Here is a 12,537-nt window from a genome sequence, read left to right on the forward strand (position 1 = left end):
CACATATATATACATACATATATATACACATATGTATACATACACACACACGTACCTATCCTAAGCAGAGCCCTAATGTAGAAAGTAGATCAATACTCCCAAACCCCCCAAAGCTCCTGAAGACCTCCAAAGAACACAGATTGAAAACCACTGATCCAAATCCATCCTTTTATGAGAATGGAATCCCTTCTACAATGGCCCTGGCAGAGCATCATGGGGCCTATCTAAGCACTTTGCTGATGGGTCCCTGTGGTTTTCCAGGTGGCCCAACAGGGGCCTGGTCATCCTGTCACTGGGAACTGGAAGCTAGAAACCTGCATGTGGGTAGCTCGGCCCATCTCCCCTCTGGAGCCATGGAGGATGAGGCTTTCCCCAATCCTTTTAACTGAATACACTTGGGATTGCTTTGAGAAATTATTACACCTATAGGTGCCACATATAAAATAAGGCAGTCCACCTGAGTTCCCAAAAGATGCACCTTGATCTTAGCAGGTACTTTCCTTACAAAGCCCCCTCCCCAGATAAGCATCCTGGACAAGACCCAGGAGAAGAGGATCTTGTCCCTCTGATTTTTCCTATGAGGTCTCAAATGACTTTCCCAGGGAGGAGCAAGAGTCTGGCCTTGTCCTAGTCCTGCTCTTTATTCCCTGGCTGATGTCTGGGAACACTGAAATATGGGCCAGGCCTCTGGCAGCTCCCTTACCGTCAGTGGTTTTGGACTTAATGACTTGGCTGTCTTTACTGCCCCAGGGGGCTGTCCTACAGCATTCAGCCCTCCAACCAAATCACTGCTCAGAAGGGACTGATAGGTGCTCAGGCTTGTTGGAGAGGCACTCTGGAGGCCCCATCCATGAGCACTGAGCCAGGGGCAGGTGTGAGGCACGTTGGGGTGGTTGATCTAACCAGACTCTACAATCAGGGAAACAATCAGATGTCAGAGCTTGAGGCTCAGGCATGCTGGATGGATGTGATGCATAAATTCCAGTCCCCTCAAGGAAAAAAAAAGATGAGCTGAGTAAGCAGCCCTTGAGATTCACTGCAATTACCCTCTCCACTGTGAAGTCTTCCTCAATCCTAATTGCTTTTATTTCCTTCCAGTGTCCCCACTATTTGGAATATTTTCTTATAGCTCTTATCACAGGATGCCTGGTTTCACTGTTGGTTGAGTAAATGCTTATTTTTCCCATTAAACCATGGAGGCAAGCATTGTGGTGTATCTATCCTAAAGGAAATCCCCAGAACTCGAACACGTCTTTGTACATGGTTGGGCCCAGTGGATGTTTACATTGAACTGGCAGCTATTCCAGTCACCTTTCCCAGAAGGGACCGAGTAAATCTGTCTTCAGACTCAGATAAGACCACTTTTTCTCCCTTAATTGTACACAGATGTAGGGGCAAAGATGATGCATCCTTAGAGGTACATAGTACTTGGCCCAGAAAGGACCCCAGTGAATGTCTGTCAACTGAATGACTTAGAGAATGGATGACACATGGAGAAAAATGTCAAAGAAGGAGGATACAAAATGGCCTGTGTGATCCCTGCACTTTGGGTGAGTTGAGAATCAGAGATGGAGCTTGTTGCAACAAAGGAACGTTTGCATCAATAGGCCTTTGGACTGAAATTGGGAGAGGTAAATGGCCCAGGACATCCTAATGAAGATAAGAACACAGGATTGGATTCAGAAAGTTTTGGGTTGGGATCTGGCTCTTCTGTTTACTAACTATATGACACCAAGCTTCAGCTGTAAAGTGGGGACACTAGTGCCCACATTATAGGGCTATGGGGAGGATTAAACGAGATAGCACTGGTTACATGCTCACACACTGCTTGGTACCTGGTCGGTGCTCAGTCAACGTCATCGGGATAGGCGTGGTGGACCAAGTTGTCCAAGAGTACAGGGCACATAGAGGCAGAGAGCAGAGGTAGAAAAGACCATCTGTTTCTAGTCTTTCCTTTCTGCCAGAGAAGTTCAGGAGATAACAGGGGCATCTGAACTCATGTGGCATTTTACAACATCTGTTTACCCTGTAGCTTCCTCTTAAGGCTCTCCTGGGACGTGGAACCAAGAAAGTTCCAAAGTCTCAATTTAGTACAGTAAGATGATGAAAGCTGACACTGACTAAGCCATCCCCTCTACAGACCTACAAGGACCCCCTTATGGGGATTTTCTGGAAGAGACACTCTTACTGACCTGTTACTGGTTGGCCTCTCACGAGATGCTATCTTGCAGTTCTGATGGAACATGTTTCTTTTTGTTCTCATCAGATCTAGTATGTGTCCTGGTTGAAGGGGGGAGAAAGATAGAAACAAATACATGAAGGGTCAAGTACTGTGTTCCCCCTTCCCTCCTCATTTGCACGACAACCATGACACATGTATTAGTGTGCTCATTCTAAAGATGGTGAAGTGGGCCAAGACAGTAAGAAGCTTGACCAAGGGGGTAGTCCACAGTTCAGACCCAAAGCCCATGCTCTGTCTCAGGAAAAGGAGCTCTGCCTGGTTCTGCAGTCTGTTCTCTCTTCCTTAGGCTCCTTGGGCTGGAAATGTTGGTGCCAGTGTGAAGGGTTTCTACCATGACCTTGTTAATATCACAGAAGCCCAAACCAAGGAGTGGGTTAGTTGGTGGAGCCTGTTGGAGAGCAGATAAGTGCATAAATTACCTCTTATTTAAGCAAGAATAAACTGCCCAGCATGCTTGGTTTCCCTACCTGCATCCTGTCCCCTCTCCCACCCCATTGGTCACCTGTGCTCAATGCTCCAGCAATTCCATCCTGCTCTAGTCCACCAACTGCTGGGGCCCTTTTATGCTTCAGTGCCTTTATTCATGAGATACCCTTTCCTGCTTCTCTTTCAAAGCCTTATCCAATTCTCACTCCTGTAAGATAGTCATCGCTTCTGTCTTGATTGCACTGTGGGATTTTACTTTTATTTACTTATTATTTTTTTAAGTAAGCTCCATGCCCCATGTGGTGCTTGAACTCATGACCCTGAGATTAAGACTCACATACTCTACTGACTGAGCCAGCCAGGGGCCCCTGGGGTGTTTTATTTATATAGGTGACCAAGTGAGACACAGAAAGGCCAATGCCATTGAAATAATTATTTACCATTTCCAAGAGAAAGGGGCATACCACACCACCTGAAAAAACATTGGGACAAATCAGAAGGCAGAGGGATGAGGAAAACACCTGTCCCAGAGTCTTTATTATGTTTTCCATGGGAAGGAAGGGGTGAAGCAGGGCAAACAGTTTAGGATTGGCTAGTTTGAATAATGCCAACAAGCTCTGAGCTAGGCAGGTGGTGTTCAGTTGCCTGAGGCCTGGCCCTGGAAAGGGGTTTATTGGCTCAGTGGGTGAGGGCTGGATAAAGGAGTTTGTTGGAGGGTATGGACTCAAGATTGTTGGTTTGCATATAAAGGTGTGTTCCAAGGTGAGTTGTTCACAATCTCTAAGAATCAGCTAACCCTGGAAGGGGCCATCTCTCCCCAACCAGCAAGGCCCTCAAGATGTCAAACCATCATAAGATACATAAAATAAAACACGTAACTAATACCCCTTTCTCTTTGCTCTAGGGATGCTTCCATGGCCAAACTCAGCACGCTGTTGGCGATTTTGTCATTGCAGTTTATTTGATGCTTATGTTCATTGTTCAGCCTTGAGCTCATCAGAAGCAGGGTCTGAGTCTCATTCATGTTCATACCTTCAGGATCTGGCAAATGCCTACTGCCAATGTATATTTAATACACTGGTTCTCAGGCCTGGTTGCTCATTAGAATCCCATGAGAAGCACTTTGAAAATACTAATGTCTAGGACTTACCCTCAGAGATTCTGATGTAATTCATCTGGGATGTCTGGATTTCCACTGACTCCTTGAATTTCCTGGGAAGAATTTTCCAGAAGGATATCAAGGTTGTGGTCCCAGACGTGGTCATTTAAAACAGCAGGAGGGGCGCCTGGGTGGCTCAGTCGGTTAAGTGTCCGACTTTGGCTCAGGTCATGATCTCGTGGTTCACGAGTTCAAGCCCCGCATCAGGCTCTGTGCTGACAGCTCAGAGCCTGGAGCTTGCTTCCGATTCTGTGTCTCCCTCTCTCTCCGACCCTCTCCCCATTCATGCTCTGTCTCTCTCTGTCTCAAAAATAAATAAATGTTAAAAAAAAAAATTTAAACAGCAGGAAACCCAAGTCCTGAAAGTCAGGGACTTGCGTTGGGCTTGAATACCTGTTACAGGAGCTTCAACTGCCCATTTTGGTAAAACACTACCTACTGAAAACAGTCTACATAGTCTTGGCAGCTCCTGGGCTTGAACAAGTGTTGTCCTTCTGCATTCCTCTGAGGCTCCAGGCTACACTCATTGGAGAAGAGGCTCTTACTCCACCCCAAGTAAGGTTCCCAATTCTGCCTCTCTACTTTCGGTGTCTGTGCCTTTTGCTCTACACTGTTTGTGTCTATCTGTGACTCTGGTCTCAATGGTTTCTCTCTTTATTCTTCCATAGCCATCTCTTTGTGCATCTATGGTGCCTCTTCAGCCTGTCTCACAGTGTATCCTGAAAGGTAGGAGAAATGGTAAGAGAATTGTCTCCAACTCCATGATTTTTGCTCTTGACTTTAGAATCCTTGGAAAAGGGAATGCTGGAAAACCCACCCATTCTTCTTTTCCTATTCTTACCCACTCCTCATGTTGGGTGCTTCCTGGAACTTCCTGGAACTTTCCCCAACTGCCTCCCCAACGGCCAACTGCTGCCTCCTCTCCTGGCACTCCAGGAGCCTCTCCCAAAACTCCCATATTCTCAACACTGGCAGACCCTGATCACCTTAAGGGCCCAATCTGTGGGGCATCCTGGAGGGAACTTGCTCCCCACCTTGTCCAGCCCAAAAACCTGCCAAGATTTATCACCTCCCTGCAGCCACTGCCCAATAGCTCCTACACTGCTCTGGGTAAGTGAAAGGGGCTCTTCACTCCGGTTGATGCGAGGAAGGGACTTTCCATAATGACCAGACAGACAGAGACAGAGAGAATGAGAAGTTCTCAGGGATGAGAACTGTGGCCTAGAGAATTTAAGAGAATTAGTGTTTAGGTCATATTTCCGATTTCTTTACCCTTGTATGGTTTGAGGCCATTACTCAGGGCATTTCTGCATGCTTGTGTTTGAGCATCAAACATTTCTCTAACTTTCCCAGAAAGGACTCCTTGGCACATTTCTCACTATTAGAGTCCTGGACTGGGATTAGCGTTACCGATTTCAGTTCAGCTAGGCCTTACTTCTAACAGACTTAGAAGTTTCTTTCCTTTGCGAGGTCCTGATTTCATCCTCCAAGGAAGAAGAATTCCTCTTTCTTCTCATGTGAAGACATGTGGGCAGAACTAGACATCCAATCTGTGCACCAAAGGAGGGGAGGAGGGTAAATCTGCAGCTCCAGTGGGCTCTACATGCAATGCTCATCTCCACGAGGACAGACAGAATATTCATTCTTCTGAGGATGATATGGCAGCAAATGAACCTGGAAAATGCTACCATTTCATAGCATATCTGGGCCTTTCCATTCTGTGGATGAAGTGAGTCATTAATACATACATCATAAGGCTGAGGCAGTGAGCTTATTAGGTCAACAGTTGGTTGCTGAGACCAACAAGCTGGGGTTCTCAGAGAGGAGACTTCATGTTCCTGGAGTGAAGTGGCCCAAGCCCCCAATTTCTGGTTGGAGGTCCAGCAGAAACCTTGGATAAAATGAGTGTTTGGGTCAGGGGCCAGAGCTGGGCTTATCTCATAGACACTCTCCTAGTTGCCTCACTCTTGGGAAACATAACTGCTAGAAAATTCAACTCTGGAGCTCTCTCTGCCACTGCCCCCTTGCCCCACCCCTGTCACTACCACCAGTTCCTGCATTTTCTGTTTGAGAAGTTAAAGATTTATAGTTCAAAACATGACTAGAAGGAGAGCAAGCATTTCTTAAAATAACAACAAAAGTTACATTCTGATACTTTTACATTCCAAGACAGTTTTCACATTGGTCATCTGAAATGAAAGTTACATAAAAAGCAAAATTTTCTAGTGGAGAACTAAAAGACTTTAGGAGACTTTGTGGTTCTTTTCTACTCTTTACATATGAAAGACAACAAAAGGCTAGAATATTCTGTTTGCAACATATTGTTTTTGAATGTGCGTGCTTGCTTATTTTTTAAGTGTCTACTCTATTAAAAGTACTGTGGGGGGTACAGAAACAATTAGGGTGCTCACAGGATGAAATATCTGCACAGGAAACTAAAAGAGAAAGAATGCTGAATGCTATTAAGGGAGAAACAAACCCTGCCCCTGAAACTGAAGTGAGACACATATTAAATTCATGGAGGCCTATGTCCACCCCTCTTTCCCTTATTTTCTTCCTTATTTATTTTTTAAAAAAAATTGAATGTTTATTTATTTTTGATAGAACACAAGGGGGGGGGAGGAGAAGAGAAAGAGTGAGACACAGAATCTGAAATAGGCTCCAGGCTCTGAGCTGTCAGCACAGAGCTCGACGCGGGGCTCAAACACACAGACCATGAGATCATGGCCTGAGCTGAAGTCGGTCGCCCAGCTGCCCAGCCAGCCAACTGAGCCACCCAGGCTCCCCTCCTCCCTTATTTAAATGGTAATAGAGCACCTTCTGTTTCTCAGGCACTGTGCTAGGTGCCAGACACAGCACTTCACAGGACACATATGGTTCTTCCTCCGTAAAGGTAACAGTCTAGTGGTAGATAAGCACAAGTAAATGACAAATAAAAATGGCTGGATACATACTATCATGGTGGAAGACTGTATGTGGGTAGGAGAGGATATCTAAGAAGGTTCACTGAAGGAAGGTTCACTAATGTTTAAATAACACGTGAAGGATAAGCAAAAGCCATCTGGGTCATGTGGTGGAAGAGAATGGCTCTTCTTACAGAGAGAACAGCTTGTACAAAGGCATTAGAGTCAGAGAGAGTATAGCCAATTGGGAATGTGGAAAGTAGTCTACACAGGCTGATCAAGTGGTCTATACAGTGAGGAGAATGGATTAAGTCAGTTTTCTAAGGTGGGCTCTATAAATCACTGGTTCCTTGGTGTATTGTGTGTGTGCACTAAAATGTATATAAAATTTACCATTTTAACTCTTTTTAATTACATTCACAATGTTGAGACTTTATCACCCTATGTATTTCCAAAACATTCATTACCCCAAGAAAAAGTCTGTAACTATTAAGCAGTAACTCCTTATTGTGAGAAAATAAGTTTCTGTTGCTTAAGCCACCCAGTCGGTGATATGTGGCTATGGCAGCACTGACAAACTAATACATTCATCTTGTTCCAGATCTTCGGGAAAAATTTTTGAGTCTTTCACCATTGAGTATGATGTTAGCTATGGATAGTCCATATATGGCCTTTATCATATTGAGGCTGTTGAGTTTTTGTCAAGTTTTTATGGGTTTGTTGAGTGTTTATCAAGAAAGTTGTTGAATTTTGTCAAATGCTTTTTCTGCATCAAGTGAGATAATCATGTGGATTTTTTCCTTCATTCTGTCAATGTGGTGACAATATTGGTTGATGTTCATGTGTTGAACCCTTCTTCCATTCCAGGAACAACTCTTACTTGGTCATGTTGTATAATCCTGTTAATATGCTTCTGAATGCAGTTTGCTAGGGTTTTTACATTAATATGCATAATGAATATTGGTCTTTAGTTTTCCTTTCTTGTAATGTCTTTGTCTGGTTTTGGTATTGGAGTAATGTTAGCCTGACAAAATTACTTAAGACATATTCCCTCCACTTTAATTTTTTGAGTTTGTAGTGACATGTTTTTATTCCCTTTTTATTTCTTTTTGGTATATTCTATGGGTATATTTTGTGGGTATCATGACTATCATATATAACAATTTAAAATTATAACAATCTAATTTAAATTGGTACCAGCTTACCTCCAATTGCAAAAGATAGCTACACTCCCCTACTTTATGTTACTGATGTTATAGATTATATTTTTATATATCTGTACACTAACAAAGATTTATAATTACTTTTGTGCATTTGTCTTTTAAATCCTATATTTTAAAAAAGTGGAGTTGCAATGCAAAATTTATTGGCTTTTATGTTTGCCCATATATTTACCTCTACCTGAGATCTTTATATCTTTATCTAACATCAAGTTACTATCTACTGTCCTTTCATTTCAACCCAAATGACTTATTAGCATTTTTTTTTTTTTTTGCAGGGAATCTCTAGTGGCAATGAATTCCCTCAGTTTTTGTTTAACTGGGAATGTCTTAATATCTCCCTCATTTTTTAAGGGCAGTTTTGCTGTATATAGAGTTTTTGGTTGACAGGTTTCTTCTCTAAATATTTTAAATACAGTTAACCCTTAAATAACATGGGTTTGACCTTCATGGATCCACTTATTTGTGGATTTTTTTTCTCTTCCTTGTGGTTTTCTTAATAACATTTTCTTTTCTCTAGCTTACTTTATTGTAAGATTACAGTATGTAATATGTATAACATTGAAACTATGTGTTAACCAACTGTTTATGTTATCGGTAAGGGCTCTAGTCAACGGTAGGCTATTAGTTGTTAAGTTTTTTTTGGGGGGGTGTTCAAAAGTTATATGCAGATATTTGACTGCATGGGGGTCAGTGCACCTAACCCCTCTGTTGCTCGAAGGTCAACTGTATATCATCCCAATGCCTTCAGCCTCCAGGGTTTCTTCTGAGAAATCAGTTGTCAGTCTTGCAGAGGATACCTTGTACATGACATGTCCCTTTTATCTTGCTGGTTTCAAGATTCATTTTTTGGCTTTTAACAGTTTGATTATGTATCTTGGTATGAGTGTGTTTTAGTTTATTCTACTTTGTGTTTCTTGAGCTCTTTGCGTTTGCAGATTCATGTGTTTAATCAAATTTGGGAAGTTTTTGGCCATTATTTCTTCAAATAATCCATCTGCTCCCTTCTCTCTTTTCTCCTTCTGGAACTCTCATAATGCATACACCGGTCTACTTGATGGTATCCCATGGGTCTTTTAAGCTCTGTTCATTTTTTTTTCATTGTTTTTTCTTTTTGCTCCTGATCCCAAACTCAATAATTTCAGCATTCTTTTTTTTTTTTTTTTTTTTTTTTTTTTTTAATTTTTTTTTTTCAACGTTTTTTATTTATTTTTGGACAGAGAGAGACAGAGCATGAACGGGGGAGGGGCAGAGTGAGAGGGAGACACAGAATCGGAAACAGGCTCCAGGCTCCGAGCCATCAGCCCAGAGCCTGACGCGGGGCTCGAACTCACGGACCGCGAGATCGTGACCTGGCTGAAGTCGGACGCTTAACCGACTGCGCCACCCAGGCGCCCCAATAATTTCAGCATTCTTATCTTTAAATTTATGGATTACTTTTTTTCTCCCTGTTCAAATAAGCTATTGAACCCCTATAGTAAATTTATCACTCAGTTATTTTATTTTTTTATCTCTATAATTTGTTTTGTTGGTTTTTATAATTTCTAAACTTTGTTGATATTCTGATTTTGTTCATATACTGTTTCACTGTCTTCCTGATTTCCTTTAGTTATTGATTCATGTTTTTCTTTAGCTCTTTGAGTATATTTAAGACAGTTATTTTAAAGTCTTTAATAAGTTTGATGTGTGAGCTTTCTCAGGGACTGTTTATGTCAACTTATTTTATTCCTTTGAATGGGCTACATTTTATTGTTCTTTGTGATTTTTCTGTCATTGTTGAAAGTTGGGTATTTGAAAGAAGCAGCCACTTTCCCCAGTCTTTTCAGACTGGCTATGTGCCAGAGAAGACCTTCACTGATTAGATGGGCATGGTCTGGGCCCAGGGGTGAGCCCAAGATGAGAACTTTAGACCTTCTCTGTTTTTTTTTCTGAGCATGTGTCTTGCCTGGACATGAATGTGGCTTTCTCAATTCCCCCATATACACAGCTTCTTTTAAATGTTGTAATTTCCCCCCAGGAATCTCACCCTAGCTTCTTTTGGGGACTTATATTGTCCTTTAGATGTCTTCATCAATAATGTCTTGCCCCAAGTATCTGAAGATCTGTAGTATCCCTGCAGTTTTCATAAACAATTTCCACTCCTTACTCTCCCTGAGATCTCAGTTAGACAAAACAGAGACCAGTACTTCAGGCAATCCCTAGACAGGTTAGAACACTGCAGTAAGGTTTTCTTTGCTCCCTCTGATTTCTCTTATTTGAGAGAGGAAATTGGTAACTGGGCTTCAGTGTCCTCTAAACCAAGACTGGATTATTCTGGGGACAGTGTAGGGGCAAAGACAAGTGAAAATGCCATGTAATTTCTTACCATATTGAAGGCAATGCTTCCTTGACTGAGAATTCACTTGGTTGCTCTCGACCTTTGACTGTTTTCCAGAGCTCACAGCTCAGCCAGCTTTGGGAGTTTAATTTGTTTTGTTAGTTAGCTGGTTTGGTTTTGGGTTGTGTGTGCGTGTGTGTGTGTGTTTTGAAGTTTCCATAGAGGAATGAGAGCTTGGAGCTTCCCAGTACATCATCTTGCTGATGTGACCTGGCTGTTTTTTCTTTAAACAGCATTATTAAGATATATTTCACATACCACACAGTTCACCAAATTGTACGGTATAATTTAAATATGTATAATTTAATGTTTTTTAAAGTGTATAATTCAATGGTTTTTAGTATATTTACAGAAATGTGCTATCACCACTACAATGTTAGAACATTTTCATCACCTCCAAAAGAAACCCTATACCCTTCAGCTATCACCCCCATCTCCCCTATTCACTCACCTGCCCACCCGCAGCTCTAGGCAACCACTAATCAATTTTCTGTCCATGTATATATACCTGTTCTGGACATTTCATATAAAAAGAATCATACAATATGTGTTCTTTTGTGACAGGCTTCTTTCACTTAGCACAATATTTCCCCACATTCCCCTGCCCCAGGGTCTGTAGAAGGCACAAGGTACTGAGAAGATAAGTGGGAGTGGTGAGCAGCAAGGGTACACAGTGGAGCAGGCAGACTGGTTCAAAACTGGAGTTACATCCAACAGCCACAACATGAAGAAGATGGAAAAAAAGATGGTGTGAGTGAATAGTAGAAACAAAGAATCACAGGAAACTAAGTACCAGAGAGAAGCAAGTCAGAATAAGTAAAGAAAAAGGACAGTGGTCAAGGGATTGGAGTTCAGAATAAGATGAAAGACTGAGTGTCATGGGAATAGCAAAGTGAGAGAAAAAGAAGAGGTTGTTATCAGAATAGCTTCTTGAATTTAAGATTTTAGGGATGGAATGTTTTTTAGTGATGACAGTGTCCAAGAAGTTGCCATCAGAAAAGAGGCTGGAGAGGAGGGCACAGAAGGTGTTGGAAGAGGATATGGATGTCACCCAGTGTTGACATCAAGACTTGGAACAGGGGGAAAGTTTCCTTGCCAAGTAACAATGTCTTCAGTGAGGAGGAGTGATAGGAAGGCAGATAATACCAATTAGGATTGATTCAGATGGAGTAAGCCTCAAGAAGTGTAGATTTTGACAAGAGGACTGAGGAGTCATGGTATAGAAGCAGCAATGGGGAATGAACAGCTAGTCAATCTTACCTCCCAGTCCCCAGACATGTCGGGGGTGAGAAACTGTGCATTCCACACTTTGAAGAACTTCAAGAGAAGCAACTTTTCAAGGGTCAGGGAGATTCGGGTTATGGCAAGAGGTGGAGGTGAAGGGATATCAATGGGGAAAGCAAAGTCGTTTCAGCAAATGATGTTGGGCCAATTGGATAGCTACATGCAAAAGAGTGAAATTGGACCTCTAACACAACATATAAAAATTAAGTCACAATGGATTGATGATGTAAATGTAAGAGCTAAGATTGGAAAACTTTTGGAAGAAAACGTAGGGGAAAATCTTCATGACATTGGATTTGTGATAATTTCTTGGATATGACACCAAAAGCACAGACAACAAAAGAAAAGATAGATAAACCATACTTCACTGAAATTAAAAACTTTTCTGCATCATAGTACACAATCAAGAAAATAAAAAGATGACCCATAGAAGGGGAGAAAATGTTTACAAATCAAATATCTGGTGAAGGCCTATGATTTTTGGCACCAATCCCAATGTGTGAGTTTTTTCTCTACATCAAGAAATTCTCTAACACTAGCTGGATGTCCTACAATTCAACTCAATTCTGACACTATTTACCTGGAGATAGCATTAGATCCCACAGGATAAGGGGCTTGGTCCTACAAGACTGTTCCCTTACCCTCAGGTGCCAATTGCAACTCCAGACTATTACCTGAGCTTCTGGCCTACCAGCTGTAGATTAGAGGTTCCGACAACCTCCTCCTTGGGTTCAATTAATTTGTTAGAGTGGCTCACAGAACTCAGAGAAACATTTGACTTAACTAGATTACTAGTTTATTACAAAAGGATGTAACTCAGAAACAGCCAGGTAGAAGAGATGCATAGGTCAAGGTATGTAAGAAGGGGCACAGAGCTATTCTCTCTGAGTTGTATCCTTTCCCCAAATCTCCAAGTGTTCACTAAC

The 12,537-nt window shown here is 42.0% G+C and overlaps 1 protein-coding gene and 1 long non-coding RNA gene across 5 annotated transcripts in view; one reads left to right on the plus strand and one right to left on the minus strand.

Annotated features, from left to right (window-relative positions):
• Positions 1-2,194: 2,194 nt before the first annotated feature.
• Positions 2,195-4,714, minus strand: LOC122217525. Its single transcript, XR_006201568.1, has 3 exons — positions 4,669-4,714; positions 3,819-3,880; positions 2,195-2,280 (listed from the first exon to the last, which is right to left on the minus strand). It is a non-coding gene; the product is annotated as an uncharacterized LOC122217525 (long non-coding RNA).
• A 28-nt stretch (positions 4,715-4,742) lies between these two features.
• PEBP4 (phosphatidylethanolamine binding protein 4) overlaps positions 4,743-12,537 on the plus strand; it is a 215,461-nt gene continuing 207,666 nt past the window's right edge. For all 4 annotated transcript variants that reach the window (XM_042934580.1, XM_042934578.1, XM_042934579.1 and 1 more), the window contains exon 1: positions 4,743-4,937. The gene's annotated coding sequence lies outside the window, so the exon portion shown is untranslated. The remainder of the gene's footprint in view (positions 4,938-12,537) is intronic.

This window comes from Panthera leo, chromosome B1 (assembly GCF_018350215.1).
Source record: "Panthera leo isolate Ple1 chromosome B1, P.leo_Ple1_pat1.1, whole genome shotgun sequence".
Taxonomy (NCBI): domain Eukaryota; kingdom Metazoa; phylum Chordata; class Mammalia; order Carnivora; family Felidae; genus Panthera; species Panthera leo.